The sequence below is a fragment of the Piliocolobus tephrosceles genome, chromosome 1 (genome assembly GCF_002776525.5).
Source record: "Piliocolobus tephrosceles isolate RC106 chromosome 1, ASM277652v3, whole genome shotgun sequence".
NCBI lineage: Eukaryota > Metazoa > Chordata > Mammalia > Primates > Cercopithecidae > Piliocolobus > Piliocolobus tephrosceles.
Window position 1 is genome coordinate 73874537 of NC_045434.1, and position 14621 is coordinate 73889157.

At 38.1% G+C, this 14621-nt stretch overlaps 1 protein-coding gene across 4 annotated transcripts in view; it reads right to left on the reverse strand.

Annotated features, from left to right (window-relative positions):
- Positions 1-14621, reverse strand: part of ESRRG (estrogen related receptor gamma) — a 597265-nt gene that overhangs the window by 563138 nt on the left and 19506 nt on the right. The window contains exon 2 of one of the 4 annotated variants that reach the window (XM_023203732.2): positions 14085-14245. The exons of the other annotated variants lie outside the window; for them this stretch is intronic. The gene's annotated coding sequence lies outside the window, so the exon portion shown is untranslated. The remainder of the gene's footprint in view (positions 1-14084; positions 14246-14621) is intronic. 4 annotated transcript variants of the gene reach the window in all.

A 14621-nucleotide genomic window follows, 5' to 3' on the forward strand; every position in this document is an offset into this window, starting at 1 on the left:
TCCCTCTTCAGATGCGTCTGCCACACAGGGTCATTCTAAGGGTATGCCTAAGTTATTGCTCTCAGGTACATTTACACTACATGAGGCCACCGGAGTCTCCTTTTGAGATCATCTGAAGCTCCAACTATCCTAAAATTCTTTCAGTTTTCCAAATCCAGTGTCCTCTTCCCCACATCCAGATGTCTATACAATTCTTTTCTGGCTGCAATGCCCTCTCTATTCTCGTAAAATATTCCTTTATTCTCTCCTTGTCCCATTTCCTTGCCATAACAGATTCTAGGCTCACCAAACCCTATCTCCTTTTCTCCTTAGGTACATAGCTACACTGCCTTTCCCAGCTTCCCTTGCTGTCAGGTAGGTCTACATGATGGAACTCTGGCCAATGGAACATGGGTGAAAATTATATTTAACATCTCTGGTCCCTAAAATCTGTTCTTGAGATCCTCCATGTTCTCTTTCTCCCAGTGATTCCAACTCTGAGGCCCTTGGGAGTGGCCTTGGGTCCCTGAATAACTACGTGGAGAGGAACAGCCTACTCACCAAACCCTGCAATCCATGTTAGACTGTGGCGTAAGTGAGAAATACTTTAAGACACCAAAAGGATTAGGGTGTTTGTTTCAGCAGCTAGTCTACTTTGACCAATGCACTCAACCAGATATTATTAATTAGATTTTATTTATTGTCATTGTGGTTATTTTTATAGGTCACCATATATTTATTTCTGGAAGAAGTCTGGGTATAAATAGAAACTCATGTTTACTAAAGGAAAATTTATACTAAAACAAAAGCAAAACTATACAAGACTTTTTCCACTTCTGGGCTGACTGGCTGAGTTGTCTAGAACATGGTGCCATTGAGATTGGTTGAGGGGTCCAGAAGAAAGCCTTTCTGTGGGCCCAGGCTACATTCCTTTCTTCTGAGCTGCTGTTTCTCAGATGTACGCCACTAAACATAAAGGACACAATTTACAATACTATGAGAGTAGGGGGGATTCTGGACTGATGCTGCCCATGATGTCAGCATAGTTTTTCAATCATTTGACTACTACACAAATAGAGCAACTAGATAACAAAACCCCAAATTCCTGTCAACATTTAAGACAAAACTAAGAGACAAAGTTGCCTCTTGAACCCCAAAATACCAGTTAATGGGGCAAACCACAAACAGTCAGAAATTCTGCATGGAATCATCATCTGGGTGGGAAGAAGAAGGAAACAATGGGTATCTATGGACCTGAGAACAAGAGAACCCAGAATAGCTAATTGTACTCACTGGAAAGTTCAGTGGGCCACTGTGAAACAACAGCTCTCACTGGGAGGGGTTTTATCCTCTTTACCATCCGAGTACAAGGGGCACATGGGAAGGCGGACTGAGGGAGATGGAACAATTTACTCCTCATGAACTGTGCAGCCACCTGGCCCCCTTCCAGTGTAAGCCCCCACTAATGAGAAACTAGTGAGAGTGGCTTCACATTTGAGCCATATGGAACAAGAGTCTAAAGAAAGAGAAGGTCTTGACCAAAGTGGTTGAGGAGAAAACAGAAAGGGAATCTCAGGAAGCATCTACCATATCTACTATATTTTTAAAATACTACACACACATGAAAAGGCAGTTCTGTAAAGTTAGTGAGATTTCCTGAATCGTACTTCATTCTAAACTGTCAGAAAAGTTAAATTCACATAAAAATGAACAATGGAATAGTATCAAGGTCAAGTTCAAATCCCATAGACAGTTATTATAATTACAAAATAGAATAAGGAGCAAAATCACATCTTATAAAAGCATGCTGAAAGCTGTTACCTATAATTTCAAAAGAAACTTAAAGACATTAAGAAATGATACAAACTACAAAAGAACACTACCATCTGATTAGAAAAGCTCATAAATAGGGAGACAGGACTGAAAAAAAAATTATAAATATAAGAAAAAGTCACTTCAGAAATGTCAAGTAAACCAGAAAAAAATAAACACAACAGATAATCAATTAACAAATTTAAAAGGTGAAAAGGAGGAAAACTAAAAACTCAAAAAGCAATATAAAGATAAAAATAATTTAAGACAAGCTTGTCCAACCCGTGGCCTGCGGGTTGCATGCAGCCCAGGGTGACTTTGAGTGCAACCCAACACAAATTCGTAAACTTTCTTAAATCATTATGAGGTTTTTGTTTTTTGCCAAGTTCTTTTTTTTTTTTTTTTAGCTTATCAACTATCATTAATGTTAGTGTATTTTATGTGTGGCCCAAGACAATTCTTCTTCCAATGTGACTCAGGGAAGAAAAAAATTGGACACCCCTGAATTAAGAGAAAAAGGAAATAGTGAACACAGGCAAAGAAAATTGAACGTATAAGCAGAGACTGTGAACAAGAAAAGCAAGGGAAGAGAACAAATGCTAGAGACTGTAATTCAATAAAATGTCCTGAAGTAGAAAAAAAATTGAAATGATATTGAAAAGCTGTGCCAAATATCTGAAAATATTGATCCAAAACAGACCAATAGTAGCAAACTCTCTGAGTTTCTGAGCAAAAAGAACACATGGCTTATCGTATAAAGAAAATTAAACTATTGTCAGACTTTCTAAAGCAAACGCTTTAGGCTAGAAGAAAATAGAGTAGCCTGCTTAATATACTAGAAAAAAGAAAGGGGTTTTATATCCAGCAAAACTGACTTGTAAATATGAAGGACTCAAACAAGTTATTATGAATACAGATAAGAACTTAGGCAATATTGTCTCCATAAGTCCTTTCTAAGTAGCATATTAGAGAATGAGCTTCTGATGATCAAAATAATTAGAGAGAACATAAGCATAAGGGCTGGTGGTGAATATTAAGTATATGGTTTCCTGTGGATTTACGTTTAAAGGAGACTAACAGAGAGCAGAGTGTCTGATGTCTCTGTGCTCTGAAATGTAAATAGAGCACAACTATTTAAAAATGAAGGAAGGTGGGACAACCATATGCAAAAAATGTTGTAATGTTTTCAATTACCACATTAGTACTGGTATTAGTATTGTCCTCCCGAGATTACTGCGCATATAATATGTGATAAAACAATGATTACTATTGGGATATTATTATTCTATTATTCCCTGTGTCCTTGAGGGTCCAGATATTTTGGGAAGAAAGGAGATCTAACTGTAATGCAGAAGAGGCTAAATAAAACTGTCAAAGTAAATTTGAATTGGAGTACTAATAGGAACTCATAAGTTCATAAAACATAATACAATAAACTATAGATATTATAATGTAAATATAGAATAAACTATATAAAATATAAGATAATATAAACTAATCAAAACTATAAGTAAAGTATAAAACTATAATAAAAATTATAAGCTATAAAATAATAAAAACTACATAAATAAACAAAATAAATTGCAGCATATTATAGAATAACTATAGTATACCATATAATAATATAATATATATCCACAAGGATCAAACCTGACTGTGATCCAGTCCCAGGTGCCAATTTACAAGAAATGCAGGGGGCAGAGGAACATACTGAACTGCACTGTGAGCCTCAACTCAGGCTCAGGTGAACTATACTAGTTATTACATTACTACTATATAATAACAATAGTATATTATATAATAACTATCCTCTATAAATGTTAAGAAACAATGACCAATCCAGTACCAACGAGCATCCCTAGCACCTAGACTGTAGTCTTCAAATAACATTTCTTACCTAAAGAAAGCAGAGCTTCTTGGAGAAATGGTTGATTTCAGGTCTAGGAGAGGAAATGTATAGATATGCCTGAAGAGTCTTATTTGCCCCACAGCGGGGGAGCTATCAAAGGTTTTTAAGGCTATGACAAAAGGACTCAAGAACCAACTTGCTGTTGCCCCCGCTGGCTAACGTGGAACTGTTTGAGCTTCACTAATGATTGCAGTCTTTTCAAGCACCACCTATAGTCTTGCCAAAGGGATCAAACCTGAGTGTGATCCAGTCCCAGGTACCAATTTGCAGGAAATGTAGGGGGCAGAGGGACGTATTAAACTGCACTGTGAGTACATAATATACACAACTCAGGTTCAGAAGAACTATACAGGTCAAATGGCTCTGGTCCCTCAACAGATAAAATGTAAGGAAATAAAATGAATTAAGGAGAAACTTAATGATTAAAAGAGAGTTAAAGGGCTTGTCACTTTTTAAATGGGCAAGACTAGACTAGAGTGTTTGAGGATGCACACTGGATGACAAATGTATTTTTTAAAAATACAAAGAAAATATGATTACAATAGTATCATGATTACTTATGAAGAATACAAAAGACTATAATTGGGTAAAGCACATGAAGGGGTTTTGGGGGCGGCAAAATTCTGTCTCTTGTCCTGGCTGGCATATGCATATATATGTATATACTTATTCAACATCAATACAATATATAAACATATAATATGCTAGGCCATGCATTGTATTCATGTGGATTTCTCTATTTGTGTTTTAATTACAAATTAAATTGGGGTAGAGGCATAAAATCTGCATTTTAATGAGTACAATGGTGATTCCAAATTTGTGGTTCTCAGATTACACTTCTCAGAAAGGTAAGGACTGAAGCAAGTTTCTCAGCACTCCAGTAGTATGCACCTATCATCCAGAAACTACTAAACCCTGTGGTGCTTTGTATATTTTATGTCATTTAATCTTCACCATATAAACACACACAATAATTTTTAAAAGACTGTGAGTTTCTCACTACCATCCAATATCCTACTGAGAAGATAGTGTAAAGCACATGGTTGAAGCGGAAAATAATGTTAGCAAATCATGATTAAAGTCACATTGTAAAGGTTCACAAATATCTTTGCAAAGTTATATTTTATCTGGAAGATGATGTAGATCCTCTTAAAAGATTTCTTGAGTCCAGCAATTCGCCCTTTCCTCTGAACTTCTTAATGTCACCACCATTTACTTGATTCTCTTATTTGGATAATTAAGATAAGAGAGCTAAAGAAATATGCTGCAAAATAAACCCTGGCTATAAAAGTAGTGCCAGGCAGGTGAAGAGTGATGGGTTGGTGCCACGTTCGTGGATTCAGCCACCTTAACCCTGTTTATAGCGATTTAATAGAAATCCACTCGCTCTGCCATGTATATAAAATTAAGTTTATCCTAAGATTTTTTTACTTTTCAAGCATCTAAATTCCTCAATTTCTCTGAGAATAGGCTAGGACCCAGAAGAAAAAAGTCAACTTTGAGTAATCAAATCAAAACGATATTGAACACTAGATAGACAGAGAGAGAGAGAGAGAGAGAGAGAGAAAAGGGAATAAATGCCTCTGAGAATTTCTGGTGCCCGAACACTCAAAGCAAATGTACAGGAACCTTCTTGAGACTGTGGAGAAGATATTCCTTAGAAATAACTACCTTATATCCATTATTCTATTTTGAAATATATCAAACTTTCATGGGTAGTCTTTTTTATTTAGTATGTTAAATATTTTTAGTGGCCACAAAAGATAATTATAAGGGATCCTGTGGATTTGTTCTTTTTTCCCCCCAAAAAAGGTCTTAAGTTCTTCCATTCCAAATTATCTATCCAGGGGGATTTTCAGGAGTTAGCAATGTGTAAAATGTTCCTTGTTCAAGACAAAGACAAAAATGAAGCTTTTAAAATTGCCCGTGTCACAGTTAGGATAAAACAACCTGCCTATCACCAGAGCATAATTCTACCCCCTATTACAAAAGCATTACCTTCCCGGTTCCTTTAGGAAGAGGTGGAGTATGAAATCGCAAATAGATAACAAAATTTAAGCCCCCAAAGAGAGAGAGAATATATCTCAAAATAGCTAAATGCATGTAAATAAGTACTAAATTTAACAGGCATGAGTAATGCAAACCTCACAGGAGCCATCTTGCCTAGGACTGCTTTCACGCTTCCAATTCAAAGGATATAAATGGGTTCTCCCCACACTTAAATATGGAATAAAAAGACAGTGGCACCGGACTATAGAAGAGGTAAGCCCAAATTCGCAGAGGTTTTATTAAAAACAGGAAAAGGTCAGTCCTCTTCCCCCAAAGGAATGTCCAGGGCTTGTAGGAATTATTACTCCAAGATAGTTTCTTTATTAAATTCACTGTGCAGAAATAGAAAGACAAGGCCAGGAGAGAACTAGAAAGACACAGAATGTCTTACTTTTGTCCAGCCTAAGCGTTGCCACAATCTAAATTTAATGCCAAGATACCTCCTCTTCACTGTATCTACAAATCAGATATATGTAAAAACCCAGAGTAAATCCTTAATGAAGTAAGAAATTATGCAATTATACAATCCACTAATGATAAATATATCATCTATGTGCTTTCCTCAAAATAAAACAAATAAGATAAATTCAGAGTATTGTGCCAGTTATAACATCTGCAAAAACCTCACTGCTCACCAACAACACGAGACAGCCATGTACATTTTAACCTATGTTTGCTTCTAGTTAAAATCAAGTGTTCGTTAATGAATTAGTTTGAGTGAATTTATAGATCGAGGGCAGTCCAGCACACTGCCCTGTTTAGCAAACATTTTTCAACATGGGCAGTCACAGGGAAATCTCAAGCCCAAGTTAAGCGCCAACTTAAAATGGATTCCCGAGACACCCCTGGTGTGTGAATTAATTCTATTTGTATTAATATTTGGAATGTCACGCAGGATGCCGCAGCTGGTTTTGCGTGACACTCTGGCACTCTCTCCACAGCATTTTTATCATTAAAATGACCATGTTTTAAAAGCAATGACATACCGTGTGAGAGACTTTATAAGAGAAGGATGAAAAGCTGGAAATTTCTCTACTGGCCTCTGCCTATTAAAAACCCTACCTTTACAACAGCAGGGCACATTTTGGTGTCAAAGAACAGGGCACTGTATTCAATTTCAGTGCAGTGAGGGGTTTGGGTAATCCTGTTTCTTTACATTTGAGATCACAGCACTTCTAGAAAAGTCAACAGAATCAGCTGCTCCAAAATAATGTCCACAACTCAGGTACACTCACATAAAAATACTCCTTGTGAGGAGGTAAGAAATTAAAGTAACATCTGGCAGAGAAAAATTTGTTCTCAAGAGCTAAAACCAAAGAGGAGTGTCAGAGCTTGAGGTCTTCTCTTTGGAAAGCCTCTGTAACTAGCGCTACTGGTTTTGTGGTAACAAGACAGGGCCGGTTTAGATCAGTGAAAACCAGGTACAGACGAATACCTCTCTTCAGTCTATGGTTTCAAATGTTTCTTAACATCAAACACTTTTATGGCTTGGAAATGAAAACATCACCTGGTTTGGGTTGTATTTCTTTCCCTTCCAGAATTCCAGTGAAGATGACAATAAAACTAATACAGCTACAGAGAGCGGGAAGAATCATGAAAACAAGGATAAGGTGCCTGCTACTTCATCAGCTCTTAAATAATCAAGAAGGAACTCTAGTGTGTACCTATGTGACCAACTGTTTTCTACCTCTGTTGAGATCTAACAGCAGAATCCATTCTAGGAGAATATCTGATCTGGGACTTTGGGGTTTTATATATTGTTACCCTTCCCCTCCTCCTCCTCCCTATTTAATGGGTTCTAGAAAAAGCATAGGAGATTGCAGTTTCAGCAGACAGGGAAAAGAGGGCTGATATGCTTTACATAGTTATTTTTATATTTAATCCAAGAGCAAGAGAGGACTAAGCAACCCAGCTGACTCTAAAAAGCATTTTAGGAAGTTGGCAACTGAACAAGCCACCTCCTGCTATCTCCTACTGTGAAGTAACTGTATCCAGGGTATAGATATGTTCCTCAAAGATATCAATAGCACAGATAATTAAGTTAGTGCAGCAAACTAGCTACATTCTTTGAAGTGTGGAGACAGTTGGTACGCTAACCTTTCCCTCACCTGATAGGCTAAGCCTACAATCTCCTCACACATGTTAACAATCTTGTGACCTTTAGTCCGTCCTCATTATCACATCAGTTTGGTTACCCAGCCACGTGGGGCCTACCATAAAAAGGGCTGCTTATAAACTGGGATAGTGAGTTAACAGGCTCAAAGACAGACTCCACTTGGGTAGGAAGAACCTCCAACTAGAGAAGCTAAAACTCTAGATTAAGCTATCCTGACGCAGAAAAGAAAGAGCATCACAGGGTGGGAAGAGGGACCAGCTGACCCAGACATCATCAAACTCTGGAGTGCATCAGAATCATAAGAGGTGCTTCTAAGTATACCAGATACTGGACCCCACCCTCTAGAGAGTCTTACTGAAAGCATTGGGGGAGAGACATAAAATCTGCATTTTAATGAGTACAATGGTGATTCAAAATCTGTGGTTCTCAGACTACACTTCTTAGAAAGGTAAGGACTGAAGCAAGTTTCTCAGGACTCCAGTAGTATGCACCTATTATCCAGAAACTACTAAACCCTGTGGTGCTTTGTGTATTTTACATCATTTAATCTTCACCATATAAACACACACAATAAATATGTGTGTGTATATACACAATAAATAGATATATACACACCATATATATATATACATATATATATTTATAAAATACACAAAGCACAAGGGTTTCGTATATGTGTGTATTTTTCATTATTTAACCTTCATGACATACATATATGTTGTATGTATATATACACATTGTATAGATGTATGTATATGTATATATATTGTGTGTGTATATATGTTGCATGTACATTACATACAGATGTGTTTTGTGTGTATATACATATATGTATGTATATATGTATGTTGTAAAGATTAAATGATATGTATATGGGTGTATATGTAAGTATATATATGTTGTGAAGAGTAAATGATGAAAAATACACACACACATATATGTAATTTGATTCATTTTATAACCACAGAAACTGAGGCTGAGTGATGTAAAGTAACTTGATCCAAGGTCACATGCTAGTAAGTGGCAAAGCCACGTGCAGAACCCAGATGTGCCCCTACCAAATGGACCCACAGGGCACCATGGAGAGAAGTCTCAAAGAAGCTGCAATCCTTCCCGATGTATGTTTAATTCACCTGCTTTTCAGGCCTTCTTCCCTCCACAGAAGACAAGAGTGAAAGGCCAGGAGATTGAGAAAAGGCTGCAGCTAACAGGTACAAAATATCAAATGTTGTCCAAAACACAGGCATTCCTTACCAATTGTATTACCACTTGCACTAATAAATTTCATGTAGAGATCAGCCTTTAGGCACAGAGAAGCCTGCTATGAGTAAATGAACTATGGCTGTCCTTTGAATCAGAAGGGGATAAAGAACATGTAAAATGGGTCTCTTTCTATTCCACTCTCTACCCTACCCTGGTTATGCTAGACCCTGCATAAACTCCCTAAACCTGAATATATCCTGACTGTGTTTTACTCTGGGGTTTTAATGAGGAAGAAATAGGAACAAAAAGAAGAATAAAAAGAAATTACACTCCCTCCTCTAATGCCCCAAAGCAAATGTGAGAATGCCACATTTTCGTGACTCAAGTACCAGGCTTGGGGACTCTCTTACTTCTTGACGGGAAGCCCTGTTATATTAAGAAAAAGGCAGAGGTGTTTCAACTGCTACTAGAAAGATAAATAGCCTAGGATATACATTAATGCCCCATAAATTCTGCTGCTCAGAATGCTGATATATTTCTAGTGATTTGTGATGTTTTCCTTTCTGATTTTTGATGGCAACTTAGGTTTAATACAATAGACTGGTTTGGCAAAGGTAAAATGCCTAGCTATGACAAACTTAATTCCCTAGACTCAAAACCCTCAGCAGGTGTGAAAACAGCAAATCTAGTTAACTTCCCAATTCCCATAGGAATCTCCACTGGGAATATGACTTTCGATGTGGCATTTCTAGGGGAAATTGTTGTTAAAGGCGTTCTTGGAGAATCTCCCGAGGCTTGCTTAGAGAAATTTTACCTATTTCTCTTTCAAACATGAGGTTTCAGTGGATCTGACCCACCCTGATGATGAAATCTTAAAGGACAGCCTCATCTCCCTTCTGAAAATGCTGGGAAGGAGGCTTAGAGAACAGTCAACTAAAAGGTGACAGCCACAGGTGGGAGTGACCACTTCATATTTACAGGACTGAGCCACACTGGATACTGTCATTTACACAGAACCTGAAGACCAGTTCAGTCACATATGGCTTTGGGGAGGAAAAGACAGGCATGCATGGGATCAGCTGCAGAACTGGCAAAGAGAGAGTTACACAATCATTTTCTTTTCTCCCTCTAGAAGCAAATATAAACCTACTTTATGATGGCAGTCTTCATTTCCCAGAGAAGCACTTTTGCAATAATAACACCATAGAATAAAAGCTTGAGCGACCAGGGGCATTTGGAAAAATAAAGCCTTCCCACTTCCAAGTATTGTGCTGTCATTGTCCTGTTCCTTACATTTTCTATCAGGAGCTCACCATATTCCTACATACTCCAAGATTGAAGGGCACAGTTATTGTCCGTCCCCAGTGGCGTTGCTTTGAGGAATAGCTGAATTATCCTGTGGACAGTCACTCTGAACAGTGTCTGGAACATTTAGTAAGCTCTCTATAAGTTGTAGCTATTGATATTGTTGTGCTGGTGTTGTTAAATGTGGCTCAATTAGCCACAACACACGTATTACATGCCAAATATTTTTAAAGCAAATATGTGGCTTGTTTATAGTTTTCATCTGTATTCTATACCAATGGGGAGTATTTTTTTTTTTTTTTTGAGACAGAGTCTTGCTCTGTCACCCAGGCTGGAGTATGTGGTGCAATTTCAGCTCACTGCAAGCTCCACCTCCCAGATTCACGCCATTCTCTTGCCTCAGCCTCCTGAGTAGCTGGGACTACAGGCACCCACTAATTTTTTGTATCTTTAGTAGAGACGGGATTTCACCGTGTTAGCCAGGATGGTCTTGATCTTCTGACCTCATGATCCACCCACCTCGGCCCCCCAGAGTGCTGGGATTACCGGTGTGAGCCACTGAGCCTGGCCTCCCATGGGTAGAATTCTAATCATGAAAGCAGCCATTTAAAAAAGATGAAAATATTTCAGCTACCTACTTTCTGTTTTACCTTTTAAATTTTTAAGTGTCTAGAGCAGGGCTTCTCAGCCTAGGCACTGTTGACATATGGGGCTGGATAATTCCTTGTTGTGTGGGAGGATGCGTGATGTTTAGCAGCATCCCTGGGCTCTATTCACTAGATGCCAGTGGCACCCTCTTCCAGTCTTAACAATCCCAAATCTCTCCAGACATTGCCAAATGTCCTTTAAGGGACAAAACTGCCCCTGAGAACCACCAGTCTGAGTCATTTTGAAATAGATGAATGAACTATAGATATAAGTTCTCTAAAATGTGCCTCAAATGTGAGATGGTATGCTCTCACCAAGGATTTCACTTACACCACAAATAGCATTTTATAAGAAGTAAACTGAAACCCATAGCCTAACAAGAACAGTGAGATGCTTGGCACTAACAAGTTATGGTGAGCAAAATAGTCCAAACTTGTTCACATATGCAAACTCAACATTTAATTTTCTGCAAGATTACCCACAATAATTACAAAGTTTCTATAATACAGCCTTAAAAGCTTGGAACTATGAGATCCATAAGAATTGATCCTTTATCTTTTACCTTTACTGTGTACGGTGTCTGTGCAACATAGCAAATGAATGTAGGCAATATTTTCCTCTAATTTCTAGGAGTACTAAAGTGAAACTTTCCTAAAATTAAATTGATTATTAAATAATCCAATGGAGGGAAATACAGAGTGAACTCGAATGTACAAACAACACTAAGGTAAACCAAAGGCCATTTTGCTTATAAGTATGTATCCTTCAACTGAACATAGCTGTTGCACATATGATAACTAATAGCTTGACACTCTAAAAGTAATGTTGAAATATGAGCTGCTACCAGTTAATGATGGTTTGAGGACAAAGAGTTGACTTCTATATGACACCAGTTTCTTTAGTCTGCCAGTAACATACAGTATTTTGGGGGCATTAGTAATAGGTTGAATAAACTGCGTAGATTCTATGGTCAAATGCTGGCTAATGCCATATCAACTTGAAGATTTCAGAGCCATTATCATAAGACATACTTTCTTTATCATAGTCTTAGAATGAACTCAGGCCAAGAAATAATACACAGAGCTGTATTAGGATCTTACTTAACTGATATTAATAGAGTTCATGTGAGAGAAGACATACATTCATTTTTTCACCTTCTGATATCCACATGACTAACAAAGTCTCATTTCAAAGGAAAAAAAAAAAAAAACCCACAACACTGACACCCACATTTTGCCAAAGTATCAAGCCAATTCCACTAAGGGTATTAGTCGCTTTGATGAAAGAATGTTGCACCATCTCCACACACACTAGCTCTCATTTGGTTGTTCCTTCTCTTTCTAAGATGATGTTACTGACAGGGATTACTCTCTTATTACATGGTAAAGTGGGTAGGACTGCAGACAAACACGGGACCTAATTTTGCAAGTACAAGGTCATTTCTCTTTGCATAGAGCTACCTCAATCCCGTCTTCTGAGAAGCAGAGATTACGATTTCCACGCTACCACGTGATCTCACAATGACAGGAAAGCCTGAGGACCCGGGAGGGAAAATAAGTGATCTGCATCCTATGTGAGCCTTCAGGAGCCGCTGCACCCTTCCCTGTCTCCTTTCTTTAATTCTTCAATTGAGGACGAAGTCAGAATCCTTGCACCATCTGGTAGCCATGGCTACCACACTCAATACACAATATGACCTTATGAGTCTTTTCTTTTCTTTCTTTTCTTTTTTTTTTTAACATCTCCAGGGGTGTTTAATCCCCTTCCTAACGTTTTTCCACACTTAATCTCCAGTCCTCTCCTGCACCAACCCTCTTCCAAGACTGGAATCTCTAAGAGGTAAAATCAACCTGGATCCAGATGTCAGAAAACCCAACTTCTAGTCTTCCGCTATTTTTTTTAACAAGCTGTGTCACTGTGAACAAGCCACATACTCTTGCTAAATTAACTCAGCTGTAAAAGACAGATAAGTTGTGACTTCATAAACTTTCACCACAAAAAAATCATGTATTATTGGAAGAAATACATTGAGAAAGACAGTAGAAGGGAGTCTTTTTGCATGTTATTTCAGTGGAAACGATAAGAAAACAATCATCTAATCAACAAGCACAGTTATTCTCAAGTAGTTTTACTCAGAGCTGGTCATATGACCTTCTAAAGAAAAAGGTAAAAAGCGATCACCGTTTCCCTTTTCCAGTCATTTTTCTCCCTTTCAGCATTAAAATACTTCAATCTCTAACTTTAATCCTTCCCCCCGACTTCCAGCATTTAAAAAGAATAATTGGGCGGTTCCCAGTATTTTCCCAAGAAGTACCTTAGGGCCTTTGACTAATGGTCTAACTTCAGGGATTATACCTGTGATGGTTAATACTGAGTGTCAACTTGATTGGATCGAAGGATACATAGTATTGATCCTGGGTGTGTCTATGAGGTTGTCGCCAAAGGAGATTAACATTTGAGTCAGTGGACTGGGAAAGGAAGAGCCACCCTTAATTTATGTGGGCACCATCTAATCAGCTGTCAGCATAGCTAGAATATAAAGCAGGCAGAAAAACATGAAAAGATTAGACTGGCCTAGCCTCCCAGTCTACATCTTTCTCCCATGGTGGATGCTTCCTGCCCTCAAACATCAGATTCCAAGTTCTTCAATTTTGGGACTCAAACTGGCTCTCCTTGCTCCTCAGCTTACAGATAGCCTATTGAGGAACCTCGTGATCACGTGAGTTAATACTTAATAAACTCCCCTTTATATATATATATAGTATGTATATATAGATAGGTCGATATAGATATAGATATAGATATAGATATATATAGATAGATAGCTCCTATTAATTCTGTCCCTCTAGAGAACTCTAATACAATAATTAAACTGACTTAAGAAGGTTGCCTAACCTTGACTTTAACCTTGGAAATACAAGGATTTTTCATCCTCCTCTTTCCACTCTGACTTACATTGCATCTCATTTCTCAAACAAACATCTAGGGCCTCTCCTCTTTTTCTGGTCCCCTATGCTGACCAAAACCCACATCTTCAAAACAAACATGCAGAGCAGGAAGTACCTCTCAGAAGGGAATTCCATCTGCTCTACAGACAGAGTGCCAGTCGGCCACATCACAGAAGCAGCAGGCAACTCTCCAGGGAAGACATCATAGTGTCTGGTGGACTCCAGGAAGCTAAGCACGAGAAGGCACAGGATTCCCTCCAGGCTCAAGCCTGGATTCTAAGAAAAAAATAATGTTGTAAATCCCAACCCTCACATCATTGTTTAAAGACCAGATGATGGTGTCCCAGACTCAAAGGCAATAGCAAAACCTGCAAAAAAAAAAAGGGTCACCTATTTGAATTTCCCAGGAAGACCCTCATTATATACAAAGATATGACTCTCCTCCATCCACATGTCCCTAAGTTGCTATAAGTTGATTCTAATTAGAAGAGAGCACCAAAGTAGAGAGAAAAATCTTTCTGGGGTAAGGGTCCAGGAAATGGGGGTAAAATGCAGAGAATGACTTTCATTTTCGCTATAAGTTGCTGTGATCTTAGGGAAACTACATAACTCAGTTTCATCATCTATAAAATTGGGAAGAATGTGACTTATT